Here is a 24,127-nt window from a genome sequence, read left to right as displayed (position 1 = left end):
TAGCCAGGTCAAATGCACAAGCATCCAGAAAATTCCAAAGAAGTAAAAAATATAAATAAAATCTTCTACTCTGAAACAAGACAGATGAGAAAGTGTTTGCGGGCAGATTTTTGACCTTTCAATATCAGTATGAACAGGAAACAGGTGAGTACCACATTAACTATTGCATAGAGCCAACTCTCTGAAGGCTCCTACTTTTGTTTGTTTGTTTGTTTGTTTGTTTGTTTTCCTGGTTGTTTTTAGGACTACATCATAGATTCTCCAGATTGAAGGAGTATTTTAGAGGTCATCTGGCCCAATCTTCTTCCAATACAAGGATTACTTGTATATCTGCCTACCATGAGGAAATTAAATCTCTTATTAAACAGATTCAGCAATGTACAGTAATCCATTCTGTGGAAAGTCAATTTGTTGTTTGGCAACTCATGGAACTGTAAAGGTTTCGGTTACAAAATCAATATTTTTCTCCCTTATCTGTGACCTCCTCTTTCTATTCTTCCACTGAGGAAATGAAAAAAAAATAGTCTAATTCTTTCTTATATAACAAACTTTAAATACTTGATGACAACTACCACATCTCTCTTTTATTAATGCTCTACAATATTTAATTACTTACACCCTACTGCAATGTTAGAATTAATACATTGAAATTGAATTATTTGCTGGATTTTTCTAGGTTCAGGAGACAAGAATATTTCCTCGATTAAACTTATTGATCTAGACAGTATAGCAAGAAATTTGTGTGAGCATATTTATTACTACTTTTAAATGAAAATTTCATCTTCATGTTTTTCTAGAAAAAAAATAAGAAATATGTGACATTTGATCTTTGAGTTTTTTTTCCTACCATCCTAGAGTAGATAATCAGAAAACAATTATGTAGTATGAGCTATCTTATGTATAAATCTGAAATCTAACAGCAAATAAAATAAAAGCATATCTTTTCAGTTGTTTATGTTTGAAATCCCATGCAAAGCAAGATATCTGAACGATACATAAACCTGCAGGGGTTTGACTATTTTTCTGTATAAATTAACTTCCATTTAAATTTTATAAAAAAATAAAACATCAGGTATGTTTTGTTCATGCTTTCAAAACAATTGCACTAAACCCCTTAAACAATATGGTATAATGTGATGTTTCTAAACATTTAATTTGAAAATCTACAGATGACAAAACTAGTAAATAAAATTAAACCCTAGTAGAAGAAATTATCCAGATGGACCATTAAGCCATTAGGAAGCTATATAAGGATGAAAGAGAGTGAAATGCAATGAACAACTCTTCTTTATAATGCAACAAATTAAGATGCTAATAACTGTTCAGGCGACTCATCAAACTCTCATATATAGTTTTATTTATTTATTTATCTATCTAGCTATTTATTTATTTATTTATTTATGCATAATTACATTTAATCAAAATATCCAGAATAAGCAAATTCATAGAGACAGAAAGTCAATTCACTGGAAGAGAAATGAAAGAGAATGGACTCATAATGGGTGCTAGATTTATTTCAGGAGCAATGAAATTGTTCTGAAATTAGATAGTGACAATAAGGGCACAACTTTTTGAACATATTAAAAAGTACTGAATTGTATATTTTAAAAGGATAAATTTTTATGGTATGTGAATCATATCTCAGTTTTTTAAACCCTAAATCTTAACATAAAACTTATATGATACCTAATTTCTAAAGAAACAGCAAGGTCCAGTCTCAGATTACTATTTCTAGATATATAACTTTGAGAAAATTAAATGACCTCTCTTCTTACTCTGTAAAATAAGAATAATAATAACTACTTCATCAGCTATTTGTGTTAAATGAGGTAACATAAGTAGCACATCTAGCATAGTGTCTGGCATTTACTAAGAACCCAGTAAATTTACTAAGACTCTTTGAGATACCAGCCTTCAACAGTTTCTAATACTATCCCAAATATTATTTCCAGATATTTGGAAAACTGAGCCAACTCTTTTAGTCATTTTACCAATACTCTTTATGTTCTGGCTCAAATATGCCTCTCCCAAATTTTCTAGTGTTTCTTTATAGAAATCCTTTAGTCAGAATGGAATTTTTATGTACCTAATTTGCTGTACATATTCTTGCAGCTCTATCTGACTGAAAACAATGCTCTCTTCCTACTCGCTGTCTTTTTAAAATAATTTTAAAAAATATAATTACAGTTGGCATACAATATTATATTAGTTTCAGGTGTACAACATAGTGATTAGACATTTATATAACTAATAAAGTGATCATCCGGATAAATCTAGTACCCATCTGACACCATACATATTATTACAATATTATTAACTACTTTCCCTATGATATATTTTACATCCACATGACTATTTTGTATCTACTAATTTGTACTTCTTAATTGCTTCGCTGTTTCGACCCACTCCCTCCTATCTGGCAAACATCAAAATGTTCTCTGCATCTAAGAGGTTTTTTTTTTGGGGGGGTAATGTTTTGTTTGTTTATTTTGTTCTTTAGACTCTACATGCAAGTGAAATCATATGGAATTTGTCTTTCTCTGTCTGACTTACTCCACTAAGCCCAATACCCACTAGATCCGTTCATGTCATTGCAGGTTTCATTTTGTTTTTATGGCTGAGTAATATTTCATTGTATGTAAGTACCACCTCTACTTTATCTAATCATCCATTGACGGACACTCAGGTTGCCTCCATATTGTGGTTATTGTAAATAATACTGCAAAGAACATATGGATGCACATGTCCCTTCAAAATGGTGCTTTGAGTTTCTTTGAATAAACACACAGAAGTGGAATTCCAGTGTTCTTATTTGTCTATTGTTATTGCTTTTGTTTTAAAGTCTATTTTGTCTGGTATAAATATTGCTACCACAGGGTTTTGTTTAGGTTTTGGTTTTGGTTTTGGTTTTCTTTTCATTTTTATAAAATATTGTTTCATCCTTTTACTTTCAGACTGTGTTTTTTATTATTTTTTATACTAGTTTTAGGTGTATAGCATAGTGGTTACACATTTATATAATCTACAAAGTGATCCCCCTGATTACTCTACCACTCACATGGCACTATATATAGCCATTACAATACTGTTGACTATATTCCCTATGATATACTTCACATCCCATGACTATTTTGTAACACCACTTTATTTCTTAATCTCTTCAATTTTTTACCCTGCCTGCCAACCACTCTCACATCTAGTAATCACCAGTTTATTCTCTGTATCTATGATTCTGTTTTCACTTTGTGTGTTTATTTTCTTCCTTAGATTTAACATATAAGTAAAATTGTATGGTATTTTCTGTTTGACTAATTTCACTTAGCATAATATTCTCTAGGTGCATCCTTGTAGCTGTAAATGGTAAGGTTTCATTTCTTCTTATTATTATTTATTATTTTATATTCAGGTATAGAGTACAATGATTAGATGTTTATATAATTTATGAAGTGATACTCTCAATTGCTCTACCACCCATTTGGCACTACACACAGTCATTACAATAATATTGACTATATTCAATATCAACTTGTAGAATAATTTGCATTTCTCTGATGATTAGTGACCTTAAGCATCTTTTCATATGTCTACTGACCATCCGTATGTCCTCTTTGAAGAAATGCCTATTAAGGTCTTCTGTCCATTTTTAATTGTTTGTGTGTGTGTGTGTGTGTGTGTGTGTGCGCGCGCTGAGTTGTATGAGTTCTTTATAAATCTTGGATATTAACCCTTTATCAGATGTATTATAGGGAAATATATTTTCCCATTCAGTATGTTGTCTTTTCATTTTGTTGATGGTTTCCTTTGTTGTGCAAAAACTTTTTAGCTTGATGTCCCATTTGTTTACTTTTTCTTTTGTTTCTCTTGCCTGAGAAGATAGACCAGGAAAAAAAAATTACTAAGAGCAATGTCAGATATTTTAGTGCCTATGTTTTCTTCTAGAAGCTTTATGGTTTTAGGTCTTACATTTAAGCCTTTCATCTATTTTGAGTTTATTCTTGTATATGGTGTAAGAAGGTAATCTTGCATGTATCTCTCCATTTTTCTCAATACCATTTATTAAAGAGACTGTCTTTACCCTGTTGTAGGTTCTTGCCTCCTTTGTCATAGATTACATGACCATATAGTCGTGGATTTATTCCTGGGATCTCTATTCTGTTCTACTGATCTATGCATATGTTTTTATGCCAGTATCATGATGCTTTCATTATTATAGCCTTGATATAGCTTGATATCAGGTAGTGCGATGCCTCCAAATGTGCTCTTTTTTCTCAAGATTTCCATGGCTATTTTTTTTATAGTTCTATATAAATTTTAGGATTATTCATACTAGTTCTCTAAAAGATGTCGTTGGTATTTTGATGGGGATTGCATTGAATCTGTAGATTACTTTTGGTTGTATGGCCATTTTAATGATGTTGATTCTTCCTGTTCGTGAGCACAGTATGAGCATCCATTTATTGGTATATTCTTTAATTTCTTTTCTTTAATTTCTACAAATGACTTATAATTTTCTTAGTACAGGTCTTTTACTTCCTTAGTTAAATTGATTCCTAGGTATTTTACAGTTTTTGATGCAATCGTAATGGAATTGTTTCTTAATTTCCTTTTCTGATACTTTATCATTTGTGTACAAAAAAGAAATGAATATTAACAAAAGTTAATATTTATATAAAAAGTTAATATACATATTAACTTTTGAATATTAATTTTGTAGCTTACTACTTTAACAGTGTTTTGGTGGAATTTTTAGGGTTCTCTTTATATGGTATTATGTCATCTTCAAATAATGACTAATAATGACTAATAATTTACTACTTCCTTTCAAATTTGGATTCCTTTTATTTTTTTTGTCTTATTTCTGTGGCTAGGACTTCCAATAATATATTAAATAAAAGTGGTGAAAGTAGACATTTTTGTCTTATGAAAAATATTTTTAGCTTTTCACCATTAAGTGTGATGTTAGCTATAAGTTTTTTATATGCCTTTATTATGTTGAGGGTTGTTCACTGTATTCCCACTTTTGCTGAGAGGTGTTTTTTTTTTTTTTTTACCATAAATGGTGCTGGATTTTGTAAAAGGTTTTTTGCCATCTATTGATATAATCGTATGATTTTTACCTTTCAATATGTCGATGTGTTGTATCACATTAATTGATTTGTGGTAATTGAACCAACCTGCATCCCAGAAGGAAATCACAGTATATGATATTTTTAATGTATTGTTGAATTTGATTTGCTAATATTTTTGGAGGATTTTTACATCTATGTTCATCAGAGATATCAGCCTATAATTCTCTTCTTTTGTAAAGTATTTGTCTGGTTTGGAATCAGGGTAATGGTGGCTCATAAATGAGCCTTTGGGAGCCTTTCTTTTTAAAAATTTTTTTTAAGTAGTTTGAGAAGAATAAGTGCTAATTCTTATTCAAATGTTTTAAAATTTACCCTAAAGCTATGCTGTCCACAAGATTTGTTTTGTGGAAGTTTTTTCATTATTGATTCGATTTTATGGGTAGTAATCAGTTGGATCAGATTTTCTGTTTTTGTTTTGCTTTGTTTTGTTTTTTACTCAGTCTTGAGAAATTGTGTTTCTAGGAATGTATCCAGGTCTTCCAGATTGTCCAAATTGTTGGCATATAATCACTCATAATACTTTCTTATAATCCTTTGTATGTCTGTGGAGTCTGTTATTTCTTCTCTTTAATTTTTTATTTTATTTATTTGGTCCCTCTCTCTTATTTTTTTGGTGAATATGGTTAAAGGTTTATCAACTTTGTTTATCTTTATAAAGAAGCACCTCTTGGCATCATCGATCTTTTGTATCCTTTCTCTAGACCTTATTTCATTCATTTCTGCTCCGATCTTTATTATTTTGTTAAGTTCTTTTAGATGTAAGGTTAGATTCTTTATTTTAAATCATCTTTATTTCTTGAGGTGGGCTTATATTGCTATGAATTTTCCTTAGGACTGCTTTTACTGTGTTCCATAGATTTTAAGTTGTTGAGCTTTCATTTTCATTTGTCTCTAGGTATCATTTGATTTTTCCTTGATCTTATTGTTAACCCATTTATTATTTAATAGCATGTTATTTAACCTCCATGTGTTTGTGTATTTTTCAGTTTTTTTTGTAATTGATTTCTAGTTTCATACTATTGTGCTCAGAGAAGATGACTGATGATTTCCTTTTTTTTTTTTTCCAAATTGATTGAGAATTGTTTTTTGGCCTAACATGTCATCTATCTTGGTAAATATTTCATGTGCACTTGAGAAGAATGAGTATTCTGCTGCTTTAGGGTGAAACACTCAGAAAATATCCATTAAATCCACATGGTCTAGTGTGTCATTTAAGGCTGCTGTTTTTGTTGTTCTTGTTGATTTTTTGTCTGGAAGACTTGTTCATTGATGTCAATAGGATTTTAAAGTTTCCTACTATGGGTGTATTACTGTTGATCATCTTTTATATGCCAGTCAGTATTTCCTTTATATATGTAGGCGCTCCGATGTTGTGTGCATATATGTTTACTTGGGTAATGTCACCTTATTGTATTGACCTTTATCATTATGTAATGTTCTTCTTTGTCTCTTATTATAGGGTTCGTCTTACAGTCTATTTTGTCTGATTTACATACTGCTACTCCAGCTTTTATTTTTATTTCCATTTGTATGAAAGATTTTTTCCATCTCATTACTTTCACTTTGCATGTGTCGTTTGATCCGAAGTGAGTCTCTTGTAGACAGCATATGCATGGGTCTTGTTTTTTTATTTATTCAGCTACCTTATGTCTTTGATTGGAACATTTAATTCATTTACATTGAAACTGATTATTGATAAGTGCATAGTTATCCCATGTTATTATTTTGTTTGTTTGTTTTCCATTTTCTTTTTTTTTTAAAGAAGTCCTTTAACACTTTTTATAATACTGGGGTGTTGGTGATGAATTTCTTTAACTTTTTCCTATTAGGGGAGCTCTTTATCTTACCTCTAATTTTACTTGATAGCCTTGCCGGGGAGAGTAGTCTCGATTGTAGGTTCTTGCCTTTTATCACTTTGAATATATCGTGCCAATCCCTTCTGGTCTATAAGTTCCTGTTGAAAAATCAGCTGATGTTCTAATGAGAATGTTTTTATTATAACCAGATTTCTCTTGTTGATTTTAGGATCCTGTCTTTGTCTTTAATCTTTGTACTTTAATTGTGATGTCTTCTTGTGTGCCTGATTCAATTCCTCCTGTTTGGTACTTTTTATGTTTACTGAGATAGTATGTCTATTTTCTTCACTAGGTTAGGAAAGCTTTCTATTATTAATTTCAAATAGGTTTTCAATCTCTTCTTTTTATTCTACTACTTCTACCCCTGTGATATGAATGTTGGTACACTTGATCTCTTAAACTTTCCTGATTTTTATTGTTTGTTTGTTTGTTTGTTTGTTTTATTTTGCTCTTCTGATTGGGATTTTCTGCTACATTGTCCTCCAAATCGTTGATTCTACTTTCTGCTTCATCTAATCTACTTTTGATTCTATCTAGTGTACTCTTCATTTTAGTTATTATCTTTCATTTATAAATGGTTCTTTGTTAATACATTTTTTTATTTTTTTTATTATGGTGACATTAGTTAACGAATCTAGTAAGTTTCAGATACACAATTTACCAGTAGGGTATACATATATGTTGCATTGTATATTCACCACCCATAGTTAGATTTATTTCTGACACCACATATTTGACCCCTTTTAGCTCATCTAATTCTCCTATTCCTCCTCTTCCCCTACCCTCTGGTAACCAAAAGTCTATTGTCCATGTCCATGAATCTCCGTCTATTTGTCCAGTTAATTTGTAGCTTTTTGATTTATAGCCCACATATAAGACATATCATGTGGTTTTCAACTTTTTTGTCTGGCTTATTACACTTAGCATGATTATCTCGAGGTCCATCCATGTTGTAGCAAATGGCAGTATTTCATCTCTTCTTATGGCTGAGTAATATTCCACTGTATATATGTACCACAGTTTCTTTATCTAATTGTCTAATGTAGGGCACTCCAGTTGCTTCTGTGTCCTAGCCACTGTGAATAATACTGTTATAAACATCGGTGTGCAAATATCTTTTTGGATATGAGTTTTTTTTGGCTTTGGGGTAAATATCCAGTAGAGGGATTGTTGGATCATATGGCAGATCAATTCTTGGTTTTTTGAGGAAACTTCATACTATTTTCCATTGTATGGCTGTACAATTTGCAGTCCCACAACAGTATATAAGGATTCCTTTTTCTCCGCTACTTCTCCAACACTTGTTATTACTTTTCCTGTTGATAACAGCTATTCTAGCAAGGATGAGATGGTACCTGACTGCTTTTGATTTGCATTTCTCTAATAAGTAGTGATGTTGAGCATCTTTTCATAAGTTTGTTGGCGATTAATATGTCTTCTTGGGAGAACTGACATATTAATTCAGTTCTACTGTCCATTTTCTAATTGGATCGTTTGTTGTTGTTATTGAATTGTATGAGTTCATTGTACATTTTGGACATTAGGTTCTTATCAGATGCATTACTTGCAAATATCTTCTCCCATTCAGATGATTGTCCATTTAGTTTGTTGATAGTTCCTTTGCTGTGCAGAAGCTTTTTAGTTTGATTTAGTCCCATTCATTTATTTTTAATTTACTTTCCTTGCCTTTGAGGTCAAATTCGTAAAACCCTCTTTATGACCAAGGTCCAAGAGTTTAGTTCTTATGTATTCTTCTATCTATTTTATTGTTTCAGGTCTTGTATTTTGGTCTTTAATCAATTCTGAGTTAATTTTAGTGGGCGATGATAGATAACAGTATAATTTTGTTCTTTCACAGGTGGCTTTCCAGTATTCTCATTGCCATTTATTGAAGAAGATTTCATTTCTCCACTTTATGTTTTTGGCTACTTAGTCAAAAATTAATTATTTGCCCATATAAATATGGGTTTACTTCTGGATTCTCGACTCTGTTCCACTCTCCGTGTATCTGTTGTTCTTCCAATACTATGTCATTTTCATTATTATAGCTTTGTAGTGTAGTTTGAAGCTGGGCAGAGTAATGACTCCAGCTTCGTTTTTTTGTTGTTGTTGCTGTTGTTTTGTTTTGTTTGGTTGTTTTTTGTTTTGTTTTGTTTTGTTTTATTTTGTTTTCCTCAAGATGGCTTTGGGGATTCTGGGTCTTTTGAGCTTCCATACAAATCTGATGTGTTTTTGTTGTTTTTATTGTTGTTGTTGTTGTTGTTGTTGTTCTTTTTCTTTTAAAAAATGCTGCTAGGATTTTGATGGGGATTGCATTAAATCTGTATAATACTTTAGGTAATATGGTAATTTTAACTATGTTGATTCTTCCAATCTAAGAACACAGAATATCTTTCCATTTCTTTGTATCTTCTTCGATTTCTTTTAATAAGGTGATGTAATTTTCATTATATAGGTCCTTCACATGTTTCATTAGATTTATTCCTAGGTATTTTATTCTTTTTGTTGCAATTGTAAAAGGAATTATTTTTTTCCACTTCTTTTTCTGAGACTTCATTATTAGAATATAGGAACGCTATGGATTTTTAAGTGTTGATTTTATATCCAGAGAATTTACTGTATTTGCTTATTATTTCTCGTGGTGTTCTTGTGGAATCTTTAGGATTTTCTATATAGAAAATCATGTAATCCACAAATAGTGACACTGACTGATAGTACTAGCTAGGATCTCTAATGTTATGTTGAATAACAGTGGCAATAGTTGACAGTCTTGCTTTGTTCTTGATCTTAGAGGAAAAAGTTTTTAGTTTTTTGCCATTAAGTATAATGTTGGCTCAGGGTTTGTCATAGATGGCCTTTATTATGTTAAGGTACTTTCCTTCTATATCGATATTGTGAAGTGTTTTGATAATAAATGGATGCTGTATCTTGTCGAAGGCTTTTTCTGCATCTATTGATATGATCATATGATTCTTATTTTTTAATTTGTTTATGTGGTGTATCACATCAATCAATTTGCATATGTTGAACTAACCCTGCGTCCTTGGGTTGAAGCCCACTTGACTATGGTGTATAATCTTTTTAATATGCTGTTGTATTCAGTTCACTAGTATCTTTTTTAGAATTTTTGCATATGTGTTCATGAGGGATATTGGTCTGTAGTTTTCTTTTTTTGTGTGTTATCTTTACCAGGTGTTGGTATCAGGAGAATATTGGCCTCATAAAATGAGTTGGAAAGTATTGCCTCCTCCTCGATTTTTTGGAAGATATTTAGGAGAATAGGTACTAAATCTTAGAATGTTTGGTAGAATTCACTGGTGAAGCCATCTAGTGTGGAGTTTTACTTTTTGGTAGGTTTTTGATGATTGTTTCCATTTCCATACTGCTGAATAGTCTATTTAAATTTTCCATTTCTTCTTGATTCATTCTGGGAAGGTTGTAGTTTTTTAAGTACTGGTCCATTTCTTCTAGATTATTAAATTTGGTGTTATATAACTTTTCGTAATATTCTTGTATAATCCTTTGTATTTCTGTGATGTCTGTCCTAATTTCTCCTCTTTCACTCTTGATTTTGTATATTTGTACCTTTCTCTTTTTTCTTTTGTGATTCTAGCCAGGGGTTTGTCAAGTTTATTAACCTTCTCAAAGAACCAGCTCTTTGTTGCATATATTTTTCCATTGATTTTTTTTTTCTTTTCAATTTTATTTTACTCTGTTCTAATTTTGATTATTTCTTTCCTTCTGCCATCTTTAGACTTAATCTGCTCTTCCTTTTCTAGTTTTTAAGATGAAGCGTGTGTTGTTTATTTGGGCTCATTCTTGTTTTATGAGATAGGCTTGTATTGATATGATCTTTCCTCTTATTATTGCTTTTGCCTTGTCTCAAAAGTTTTGATACATTGAAGTATCATTATCATTCATTTCTATGAATCTCTTTACCTCTCTTTATTTTTTCTCTGATTCAGTCATTCTTCAATAGCATGTTTTTTAATCTTTATATATTTGTTGTTCATCCCTCTTTCTTTTTACAGTTGATCTCCAGCTTCAAAGCATTATGATCAGAGAATATGGTTGATATGATTTCAACCCTCTTATATTGGTTGAGGCTATCTCTGTGTCCCAGTATGTGGTCATTCTTTGAGAATATTCCATGTGGACTAGAGAAGAATGTATAAGAAGAAGTTTTATGATGAAAGGCTCTGTAAATATCAATTATGTCCACTTGGCCCAATGTGTCATTTAAAGATGTTATTCCCTTATTCATTTTCTGTTTGGATTATCTTTCCATATCTGACAGTGGGGTATTTTGGTCTCATACTATGATAGAGTTTTGGTCTGTTTCTCCCTTTAGTTCTGTTAATAATTGCTTTATACCTTTTCAGCCTCATTGACCATGAACATATTAATATGTGTTATGTCTTCTTGGTGTTTTTCTTCCTTTACCATTATAATGTGTTCATCAGTATCTTTCTTTACTTTTTTTCATTTTGACATCTATTTTGTCCAATATTAGTACTGCTACTCCCGCTTTTCTCTGAATGCCGTTTGCTTGAAATATCATTTTACACCCTTTCAATGTGAGTCTATATTTGTCTTTGAAACTGAGATGTGTCTCCTGGAGGCAGCATATGGTAGTTTTTTTGTTTGTTTGTTTTTTGATTCATTCTGCAACTCTGTGCCATTTTATTAGTGAGTTCACTCTATTTACATTTAGGGTGATTATTGATATATGAGGTTTTCCTATAGCCATTTTTTGCTTTGCTTTCTGGTGGCTGGGTATTTCTATTGCTTTCTTAATCTTGTGTGTCTGTTTTTTGTTATTGTTGTTGTTGGGTCAGGTTTTGTGGATTTTCCTTCTGGTACTTCTTGTTTTTTGTTATATACTTCAGTTCTGATTCTTTAGCATATGGTTACCATTAGGAATATGTAGGGGATATTTATATATATAGTAGTTTCTTTCCTTCCACATATGCCTTATCTCCATCCTCCTTTGCAAATTCAGATCATTGAATCCTCCTCTTTTCTGTTATTGTTATCTCAATTTATTTCTATGTATGATGAATGTTCATTACTATCTTGCAATAGCAAATTTCTTCTTACTGTTTAACCTTATAATGCCCTGCTCTTAATAAGGGTTGCAGTCCTCTGCTTCTATCTGCCTACTGGCTGCCTTACTGATAGTTATGTTTTTTGTGTGTGTGTTTGTTATTTTGTGAACTGACTCTTTTCAGTATTTCCTGTAATGCGGGACTCGTAGTGAAGAATTCTCTCAATTTTTGTATGCCTGGAAAGGTTTTTATTTCTCCTTCATATCTAAAGAATATCTTTGTTGGATAAATTATTTTTGGATGGTAGTTCCTTTCATTTAACAGTTTGAACATTTGATTCCACTCTTTTCTGGCTTGTAAGGTTAATCCTGAGAAGTACGATGATAATCTAATGGGTTTTCCTTTGTAGATTATCATCTTCTTTTCCCTGGCTGCCCTGAGAATTCTTTCTTTGTCATTGATTTTTGATAATTTTAATACAATGTATCTTGGAGAAGGCCTTTTTGGATTGAGATAATTGGGTGTTCTGTTTACTTCCTGAATTCCAAGCTCCAGCTCATTCCAGCTAATTTGGGGAATTCACATCAACTATTTTTTTTAAAAGTGTTTTCTAATCTGCTCCTTTTCCTCCCCTTCGAGAATGCCCATTATTCTTACGTTTTCTTTCCTGATGGTATCAGCTAGTTCTTGTATTTGTCTTTCATTATTTTTCATTCTTTGGTTTCTCTCTTCTTCCTTCTGAGTTACTTCTAGATTTCTGTCTTTGGCATCTTTGATCTTTTCCTCCATTTGGTTGACTTTATTTCCCAAGCTTACTATTTCTTTCTTCATCTCTTTGAGTGTCTTATTCATCTACGGAAGTTCTAATTGGTCCTTTTTGAAGGTTTCAGTCTCCTTGCTAAAAAACTCATTCTGCTGATCTAGTTGTTTTGTTTTGTTTTGTTTTCAATTCCTGGAATTGTTGATATGAATTATTTCGAATCTGATTGAGTTTTTTCAGAAATACCATCCTGAATTCTCTGTCATTTAACTCACATATTTCTATGTCTTTAAGCCTATTTTCTGGAGATTTTCCTCTTTCTTTCTAGATGTTTTTTTTTCACCTTTCGTGTTTGATGGACTATTTCTCAACCTGGGCATTAATGGATATGTATTTTGATTTTTTTCCAGAAAGATTTATTGTATAAATGTCTCTCTTTAGCTTGTTGCTAATGTGGCGTTTTTCTTTTCCTTGCCAGTAAGTGACATCTAAGCCTTTTGAATTCCTGCTTTAAGTAAAGTCTTAATAATGCCTTTTTTCTATAATATATATCCATTCACCCTCTCTACCCTCAGTCTCAGTCCCTGTCAGTGTTAGTGACAGTTTCGGTAACATTTGCTCAGATTTCCCTTTGGGTCCAGGGTGTTCAGTTTTGGAGGTTATGGGCTTTATGAGTTCTCTGGCTTGAGAGTTGCGGGCTGCAGCTCAGCCTTGCCTTTTGCAGTCATGGCTGGTAATAATTAATGTTGTTTCTCTGATGTCCCCACCTCTCTGTTTTTTGCCTTGATCCCTGAGCAGTACCACAGCTGCATTGACCTCACAGCTCTCCCATGGCAGGGCTGCTCAGGGAACTTCCAGCACCTTCTCCCTTTCCCCTCTTCCTGATGAGGGGTCCTGCTGTGAAAGGCAGCTTCTTTGTTTCTCCTAGTCTACCACTCAACTCCTGGAGTTCTGATCTGTGGTAGCTCTTATGTGCAAAGTCCTTGCTCAGACATGCTTGTTTGCAGGTTTGGTGTTTTTTGTTCGGTTTTAGATATACAGCTTATTGTTGTTTCAAGAGGAGAGATCCGGGGTCATCGCTCACTTCATCACTCTCTAGTTTTTAAAAAACATTTTGCTTAATAGGCATAGATTTTCTATTTGTCTGACATAACTTACAATCTGCATAATTCACCCGTCTCTACATTTACGTCCACAATTCATTGTAAAAATTTGGGTATATTGGAATAATTTTTATTCATTAAGTGTAATACATTTGATACATTTTAAATTGTTTATTTCTTAGTAAGTTACCGAATTAAAAGAATAATCATGTACTATATTATAATGTTTCTCTTTGAAGTTTATGTTCACTTCCACTTCTAATTTGAGTCAAATATCTGTACATTAAAAACTGGAATCTTAATATACTATAGATGTCCACAACATTGGATTTGTAATATGTTAATATTTTAAAAATGAAATAATATAAAGAAAGGAATGAAGAACAAAGAATACTCTTGAAATTAAAGAACTCTATTTTATTGACTTTTCCTATTAAATTCCAGAAAGTTTGCTCATATTTTTGTTGTGGAAGAGCATACCTATACACTATTTATAACCTTACAATACAATAATTCCTATACAATAATTCACAATTCTGTTGAAAACAAATAATGAGATTAATTCATTTGTAGACCGAATTCGAGGCCCTTTCAACCAAAATCTTCCAATCATAAAATTAAAAAAATACTATATTTATAAGCAAAATATCTATTAAACTAAATCAATGAAAAAATTTAAAGGACCTACTTTCATTTTACTTATTTCTCTTTTTTTTTTTTAAAAGTGATCACAATATGGTGATCAATATGGTAGTTAACATTTTCACTTATGAAAATTATTTAATTTTATTAAGCATTGCTAAAAGAATAAGTGGAATGTTAAATTACATCACTGAATACAATGTTAAAAATAGTCTGTTGTGAATATTTTTGAGTACATACTGTGGTAACATCGTGATCCATATGCAGGTGTAGATGTAAGATACTATTTCTTTAACACTTCATCATTTTATGACATTTTAATTTCCCAGTGAGTATGATTAATGCTAGTTGGAAGCAATTTATCACTAACACTAATTTAAATGGTGGATTACATATAAAAATGAGTTGGCAATAAAATTGATCTCCTGATGATATCCTACTACTTTAATGTGTTAACATACACTTTCATTAATACCATGTTTATCCTTGTTGACATGAATCACACTTGCTGGATTCAAAGTATTCCCTCTAGTTCAAAGACATCTTGGTCTTCAGGAAAGTAAATTATACTAAAGCAAGAGAATGATGCATACAAGCTTGTTCTTAAACATCTGTCTAAAGCAATAAAAAATTTGAAGTTTCATCTCTTCAGTGTTTATTCTGCTATAAAAAGACTAACATAATGAATCATGCAGCTCTTCAAAAGAAATTTTCTTTTTTGTCTTCATTCTTATTAAATCTGGCTTGCAGTTTTAATGATAGTAAAAGTAGGTTATGCATATGAGCTAAAATAGAGAATCATTCACCAAGAAATCTACAGTGTGTACATGATTTAAATATGTCATGTTGCTTATCTTTAGAAAATAAACTTTTCTTCTTGCTTCCTCCCAGAAGCTTAGTCTTTTTTTTTTAATATCAATACACAGTATGAAGTGCCTCCTTTTACCAGACAAAGGAATCTCTGAAAATGCCACAGTGTTTCCAAAATCCATTTGCCACTGAAGTGTCCTATACAATATGAACAGAAATAGAGAAGCAATAATGCCAGGCTGCTGCAAGAAAAAAAGGAAAAAGGACCAAATTATAGTTTAACCCATCTTTCTACATATATGGCATTTAGTTGCTTTGCTTTTTCCCTGCCCATATGGAAGCTTCAGTCATTCATATGGTGCCAGCTGCAACAAATACAACAAAGGTATCATGAAGAAATTGTGACCCTATATCTTTACCCATTATTTATAGACATTGTTATGAATTGATATAATCAGTCTGAACAGGAAAATCACGCGAGATCTACCCTCCTCCCTCACAATAGTGCTAACAATTGTAATTGTGATCTTTTTGCCTTCTAATAAACATCATTAAGTGCTTTTTATGTACTTGGCATTGTTAGTTGTCAAGGATAATGAAACAATTAAGATATGGTCTCTGATCTCAAGTTCTCTGATATCCAACTGTTCCTAAAGCCACCTAATGATGGAATAGAAATAAAATGAAGCATTACTGGCAAATGACTTACCGTGAGTTTTCAAATCGTATGGTCTTCTTCTAGTAAAGCCCCAATATTTTCCAAGACACAGATACTTACCAAATGCAATATCCTCTACTATAATACATCACAAAATGATGGCACCTGCGAAGGGGAATCCAGTTATTATTAAGTACCATGTTATTTTCTTCTAAACGTCATGTAGCAAAGCCTGAGGTAAATAGGGATTGAATTAGAATTCCCAGAGTTATCTGAATTTTGGTTGTATAATATTAGCTGATCCATATTGAAAGATGTGATATGATTCAAAGTTAAATATCAGGAAGCCACAGAAAAATCTAACCATCAACACAGGTGGATCGAGACTGAGAGCTCAAAAGATGGGTGAGGCCTAATAAGAATTAGTCACCAGGGTTTCTATTTAATAAAAGTCTATTCTGTGACAGTTTCTAAATATATCTGGATATATCCGAATAGATATATTCTAACAGATATTCATAACAGCATTATTCATGGTGTCCAGGACATGGAAGCAACGGAAGTGTTCTACAATAGATAATTGAATAAAGATAGGTAGTACCTATACAGATTTAAATATTACTCAGACATAAAAGAAATAATAACATTTGCGACAACATGGATATATCTTGCGATAATCATGCTAAGCAAAATAATTTAGACAGAAAAAGTTGAGAAACATGATTCCACGCATATGTGTGATATAAAACTGAAATCAATAAACAGAGTCATCGACACGGACAGTGGATTAATGGTTACCAGAGTGTAGTGGAGGGAGGTAGGTGGGGCAAAAGGGGTCAAATATGTGGTGATAGAAAGTAATCTAATTATGGATAGAGAACACACAATACAATGTATATATGACTTAGCTTTGAAATATACACTTTATAAAATGCACATTTTATACTTAATTGGATTTTGTTAATCAGTGTCACCATAATAATTTTTTTAAAAAGTAGGAAAAAAGAAAAGAAATAAGCTGACATTCTTATGTGTATACCTTTTCTGTTTTCAACATTTTCTCTTTTTCTTGACCTTTGGCAGTTTTCCTTTTTTACACCTACAGCACCAGGTTTTCCTAGATGGTCTCCCATCTAAGTACTAACTAGGGCCAACCCTGCTTAGCTTCTAAGTCAGATGAGATCAGGAGTGTTCAGGGTGGCGTGGCTGTAGAAAACCTTTGGCATTTTAATGATGATGTGTTTTGGTGTAGGTCTGTTTGAGTTCCACTTGTATGGTACTCTTTGCACTTCCTGGACTTGTATGTCTATTCCTTTGCCAGGTTAGGGAAGTTTCTTCGAGTAGGTTCTCAATCCCTTGTTCTCTCTCTTCTTTTTCTGGTACCCCTATGATGTGGATGTCGGTACGTTTCATGTTGTCCTAGATGTCTCTTAAACTTGTCTAATTTTTTAAATATTCTTTCTCTTGTTGTTCCAATTGGTGTTTTTTTGCCACCTTGTCTTCTAACTCACTGATTCAATCTTCTGCTTCATCCAATCTACTGTTAATTCCTTCTAGTGTATTCTTCATTTGGGTTATTGTAGTTTTCATTTCTGATTCTATTTTATGGTTTCTATGTCTTTTTTCATGCTTACTATTTCTCTGTTATCCTCACTGAGATCATCTATTCTGAGAGTTCACTGAGCATCTTTATAACCAGTGTTTTGATCTTTGTATCTGGTAGGTTGCTTCCCTTCAATTTGTTGAGTTTTTTTTTTTTTTATCTTGAGTTTTCTCATGTAATTTTGTTTGCAGCATTTTTTCTTCTCATTTCAGTTGTGTCTCTGTATTTGTTTCTATGTATTAGGAAGATTTGTTACATCTCTCAGCCTTTTACAGGTGGCCTTATATAATAGGTGTCCTGTGTCGTCCAGTGGCACAGTCTTCCCGATCACCTGTGCCAGGGACTCTGGATGTGTTTCTTGTGTAGGTAATGTGTATTTTTTTGCTGTAGGTAAGCCCTGAGTGCTATTAGCAAATCAGTGGATGGGATTGACTCTTGAGCTGACTGGCTGTGGGGACTGGCCACACCTATAGGATATGAGCTGCTTTGTGGTGGCTGAACCACAAATTGGAACTTTCCCTAGCAGTCTTATGTACCTTTTGAGACTATCCTTTGGGTGTGCCATTTATGAAGCTAGTCAGGTGGTGCTCTGTTTTATTCTGATGCCAGCCTTTGGGTGTGTTGATTCTGGGCCTCTTGGGAGGGGCTCTCGTGTAGGTCAAGGTTAGTAGCTGTTTTTAATTATTGGAACTATCTGGTAGGAGCTACAAAGCGATCCATGAATGGTTGCTGCTTGTGTTAGATCTGGAGAAAATAGGGAGAGACCATACTGTTAGTCAAGGTCAGTTATCCTCAGTATGGCTCTGGGGTGGCTCAGCAAAAGGACCAGTACCCCTCAAGGCCTGAAGTTGTCTGCCAGTTGCCTGTAAGTTACCATTGCTATAAAGGCCTTTTATTGGTATGGGAGTTGGGTGGGGCAGGGACTCATGGCACCACTGTGAAAAGTGTGCACATTTTGCCCAGCCAATGCAGAATCAGGTTTTGTTCCGATGCTGAATCTGCGGCTTCCTGTAAAAGTCTCAGATCTCAGCAAGGCCAGTTTCTGGGCCCACAGATTCTAGCAATTCACCCAAAAGACACTGCATTTTGGGCTGGCACCAGGGGCCCACTATAAAAAGTCTCCCTTGTAATATATGGGTTGCACATAGCTTGAACTGAGGGTTGCTGCCTACTCATGAATACTCAGTTCAAAAATGTGCAGGTTTGGGACAGCTGCCTGGAAACAGGCTAGCCAAGAGCAGTTTGTGTATTGGTTGGGGCAAGGTCCAGGGAAACAGTGTGGGTCTGGCCAATCTCACTGGGCCAATGCAGTTTCAGAATTAGCCATGCTGGGTGAAGGTTCCACACAGGCAAGATGGTGCCTGTCTACATACTACCCCCAAGGGCTTGCCAACAAAGAAGCAATGGCAACTGTCCGACCGGCCCTCGCCCCAGTGCCACAAAACTCAGTCCTTCTTTGTATGTCTCTTGTACCTCCAAAGCTGCTGACCTGCCGGAGCCCAGGGTGACTGTGAGCATGTGAGTCTGTGTGTGGACCTTTTATTGGGGAAGTCTAGATTTTCACCTTCTTTCCATCTCACTCAGACAGCCCAAATCCCCACTGATTTTTACTGTCAGATTTTGCAGAACTCCTATTCCAGAACCTGGAAGCCTGAGCTGGAGCGCCCCTGTGCGGGGCTAGGACCCCTTGTTCCTTTAGGGGTCCTCTGCAGCTACATTCTCCCTCTCAGTGCTTAGCTTCCATGTGCAGTTGCATGGCTAGCCATTTTGCATCTCCATCCTTTCTACCAGTCTTGATATGTTTTTTTTTATCTTTATATCCACAGATGTACGTGTTATTTAGGAGGTTCTCCAAGTTGTTTGTTTAATAATTTGGTTGTAATTTTAATGCAGTCTTGATGGAGGCAAATTCTGCTTTTACCAAACCCGATATCTTTTTTTGGGGGGAGGGGGCTTTATTTAAATATAATAGACAATTAGTTGCTCATATTTACATTGTACAATTCAACGAGTTTTTTTTTTATTTATAGTTGGCATACAATAATATATTTGTTTCACTAGTACAGCATAGTGATTAGAGAACTATATAACTCACAAAGTGATCACTCGACTAAATCTAGTAATCCTCTTCCCCTTACATATTTATTACAACATTGTTGACTATTTTCCTTACACTGCACTTTATATCTCCATGCCTGTTTTGTAACTATCCATTTGTACTTCTTAATTCCTTTGCTCTTTTCACCATCCACCCAACAGTCCTCCAATCTAGTAATCCTTAAAATATTCTCTGTATCTATGAGTTTATTTTAGGTTTTATCCTTGTTATCGTTAATTTTGTTCTCTAGATTCTACTTGTATGTGAAATCATTTGATATTTGTCTTTCTCTATCTGACTTACTTTATTCAGCACAATACCCTCTAGGTCCATCGAGGCAATATCTTTTTCCATCCCCTTCCTTTTAGTCTATGTGTCTTTTAATCTGAAGTGAGTCTCTTGTAGGCAGCATATGTTGGGGTCTTGCTTTCTTATCCATTCAGCCACTCTGTCTTTTGGTTGGAGTACTTAATTCATTTCAGTTTGAGGTACTTGTTGATAGGACTGTAATTATTACTATTCTTTATTACTGGTTTTGATATATATTTTTTTCTTCTTAAAAACGTCCCTTCTGTAATACTGTCTTGGTGTTGATAAATTCCTTTAGCTTATTTTTGTCTGGGAAGATCTTTTTCTGTCCTTTGACTGTAAATGATAGCTTTGCTGGATAAAGTATTCTTGGTTGTAGATCCTGGGTTTTCATCACGTTGAATACTTTGTGTCAAGCTCTTCTGTCCTGCATACTTTCTTTTGAGAAATCAGCTGTCAGTCTTATGGGTGCTCCTTTGTGGGTAACTAACTGATTTTCTCTTTAAGATTCTCTCTTTGTATTTAACCTTTGGCATTTTAATTAAAATGTGTCTTGGTATGGGCCTTTTTGGGTTCTTGTGTTTTGGGACCCTCTAATATTCCTGGGGTTGTATGTCTATTTCCTTTACCTGGTAGGGAAGTTTTCCATCATTATTTCTACAAATAGCTCTTCAGTGTCTTGTATTCCTTCAGGTACCCCTATGACATGGATATTTTTACATTTATTTCATCCCATAGGCTCCCTAAATTATTATTATAGTCTTGGCTTCCTTTTTCTTGCTGTTCTGATTGAGTGTCCATGGCTTCCCTATCCTCTATATTGGTGGTTTGATCCTGTTTTTTATCCACTCTTTTTTTTCCATCTAATATACGCTTCATCTCAGATAATGAGTTCATCATTTCTGACTAGCTCCCCTTTATAATTTCCATTTCTATTTTTATGTTTTTTATATCTTTGTTAAGTTCTCACAAAATTCATCTACTCTTCCCCTGAGTTCATTGAACATCTTTATAACTAGTGTTTTGAACTTTTCATCTGCTAGATTGCTTGACTTCATTATTCCTGGATCTCTGCTCTGTTCTCTCATATGGTTTCTGCACCTTGGTCTTCTCATTTTGGCTGCCTTTTCATGTCTGTCTCTATGTACTAAGCAAAGATCCTGAGTCTCCCGGTCTTATTAGTGTGGCTTCTTTTAGTAGGTGTCCAGTGGCACAGTCCTGAGAGGGGTTAAGCTGTAGGCCAAATTTAGCCCTTGCCCATGCCCCTCAGGGGCCACCTGTTAAGATTCAGTAAGCAATCAACATAATTGTTTCAAGAAACCACAACAGGAATCAAGGCCAATTGCCACCAGTGTGAGGCTTTGCGCTCCTCAGCAAGAGGCACAGGACTGGCCGAGGACACAACTGGATGTGGCTTGCGTGGGGCCATGAGTTGGGGGAGGCAAAGTTTCAGGGAATCCTCTGGACAGAGCTATCTCTGTTATCCAGTTTGATGCCATCTCAGCTATAGCAACTCTGCATCCACATACTGTGGGGGCAGGAGGGGGAGGATGTCCCCCACGCAGCCAGCCTGGTGCTCGTGCTCAGAGCGAGCTGGTCCATCCCCACAAAAGTCCCTTTAAGAGGCATCTGCTGCTGCTGCCTGCTGCTGCTGTAGCCTCTGTCCCACTCAGCCACTGGAGACAGGGCAGCCTCACATCTTTGGCCCCTCCTACCTTCTAACATTGCAGGTTGATTAATTTTCTCCCTTGTTGTAGTGCTTCTGTTCATCTAGATCCCAGGTGACTTTATTGATGTTTGCTCCAAATTTCTGTTACAACTTTGATTTGGTCGCAAGAAAGATAAACAAAGCCTCTATCATCTATGCCATTTTTCCCATCTCCAAAAATGGAGTTTTTTCTTTTTTGTCTTTTTTTAATGAGAAAAATTTTCAGGGAATTTAATTATAAGTCTGAGTAGTGTTATGGGTTCTCTTTTTTGTTGTTCCTTTTTTGTTTTTGCTTTTTCATAGCATAAATTTCAGAGCAGCTCCATGCTTAAAAGAAAAGTAAGTTCTTTGTGATTATCATGAATAAAACTAGATTTAACTTTGTGCTACAATCAAGCACACCATAGACAATTTGTTTACATATATTTTGATGTATATAGTGTTGTGTTTTTGCAAACATTTTTTAAAGTCCTTCACTTCTTATTGGCTTATAGTGTTAGAGGATTGACAGAAACATAGATCTACACATTAAAATGAATAAAACAAGCTAGTCAAGTAGAAAATTGTAGTCACAAATTCAGGCAGAAAACCTTAAAAATTAAATAGGTTTTAAGTTCCAGTGGTTGAATACCAAGAATTTGTGAGTATTGTAAACTTTACAGCAATTTAAAATAGTTGTTACTGCCCAACCTGTATGAATCATTAGACTAACCCAGGGAGGCAATTCTAACTTATGGAGTCTAAATGTGACCTATATAATTTAGGTTAAATTCTAAAACATCTAAACTGCAGAAACACAAGTAACACACTGTTAACCCTAGCTATCGTTCTTGGAAAAAATGTCTGAAAGTGGTACCTAAGAAGCAATAATGGAATATTGATCTTCTGACTAAGTCAAGCACTGATGAACAAATTAGAATAGAAATTTATTTTTTTCCTCTATCTTAAATAAGGAGATCTGTAGTACTCTTTCTCACTATAGCTTGAAAGGAACTTTTAGAAATGTTATTTAAAACTTATTTTAGAAGAAGGCATCAGTGAATAGTATTTGCTTGGTCGAAAATTGATGACTATAGTTCATAAATATGTAAATTTTAAAAAGCAGAAACAGAAGTGATTGTGACAATAAAAATTCAGTGAGGTCTACAGCCATGCCACTCTGAACAAGTCCGATCCTGTCTAATCTTGGAAGCTAAGCAGGGTCGGGTCTGGTTAATACTTGGATGGGAGATCACCTAGGAAGACCAGGTGCTGTAGGTGTAAAAATATTTTTAAAAAATAAGGGATTGTAAGCCGGCAAGGTTCTTGCAATCTGTGAGGTCAACCAAGGGTTTCCTCACCTAAAAAAAAATCAGTGAGGATGGACATACTTTAAAGAATAAACTCTGCACAAATACATACAAAATATTAAGATTTGGGTTTGATTATTTTATCGACTTTAATTCAGAAGTGTGACAAGTCTCTCTCTCTCTCTCTCTCTCTCTCTCTCTATATATATATATATATAGATAGATAGATAGATAGATAGATAGAGATAGATAGATATAGATATAGATATAGATAGATATATAGTTATAGATATAGATATAGATATAGATATATAGAATACTGACAACTAGCTTTATAAGTATTTTAATAGAAAGTGGTCACCATCTGCAATCAGTTTCTCCCTTGATGCCTTATTTGGGTAACTGTTACCAAAGAAATTCAGAAGAGAATTTATTCTTGCATAACAATATTGATTGTTAGATCTCTTACCCATTGCATTGTCATTTACCCATGTTCAACCTTCCATATGTGTATCAAGGTATAATATTTATTTTTGATATCTCTGAATGAACAGATTTTTGTCTTTCCATCCTCAGCTGTAGATTCTAAGACCTTTGAGTGGTCATCAATCAATATTGCTTTGTTCTAATCATTTTCCTAAGGAAGAAGCTGAAAATGTTCATCATTTTTTAGAAATTTTGAATCTGTAAAGATAGTTTCTGGCTTGCATTGGGCAATCCTTGTGACAATTGCTTATTTATAATCTTTTATCTGCTGCCCCTAAGTTCTTATGTAAGCTTTGGAATTTCAGAAAGTCTAAGGGTTGCCTGAAGACAATATATATATATATTGAGATTATATATATATAGTATATATATATATATATATATATATAGAGAGAGAGAGAGAGAGAGAGAGAGAGAGAAAGAGAGACTTTATGGATTATAATTTAATTTTATAATTCTCATATAACTTTTTTTTTCCCTCCAAAATAGAGCATGACAAAAAATAACTTTTTATGGCCTATATATGAGGTTTCAGCCTGATGTGTAAATGTTACAAACTCCGAGAGACTATTACAAATAACAGGCTATCTATTCAGAATATAAAAACACAAATCTAAATGTTTGATTA

At 33.7% G+C, this 24,127-nt stretch overlaps 2 pseudogenes; one reads left to right on the top strand and one right to left on the bottom strand.

Moving 5' to 3' along the window:
• Positions 1-17,102: 17,102 nt before the first annotated feature.
• Positions 17,103-17,220, bottom strand: LOC120612275 (uncharacterized; annotated as a pseudogene).
• Positions 17,221-22,865: 5,645 nt separating this feature from the next.
• On the top strand, positions 22,866-22,984 carry LOC120612287 (uncharacterized; annotated as a pseudogene).
• The last annotated feature ends 1,143 nt before the right edge of the window (positions 22,985-24,127 follow it).

The sequence above is a fragment of the Pteropus medius genome, unplaced genomic scaffold (genome assembly GCF_902729225.1).
Source record: "Pteropus medius unplaced genomic scaffold, Ma_sr-lr_union100, whole genome shotgun sequence".
NCBI classification, from domain to species: domain Eukaryota; kingdom Metazoa; phylum Chordata; class Mammalia; order Chiroptera; family Pteropodidae; genus Pteropus; species Pteropus medius.
The sequence above is the reverse complement of the archived record's forward strand: the minus strand, read 5'-3'. Positions and strand labels throughout refer to the sequence as shown.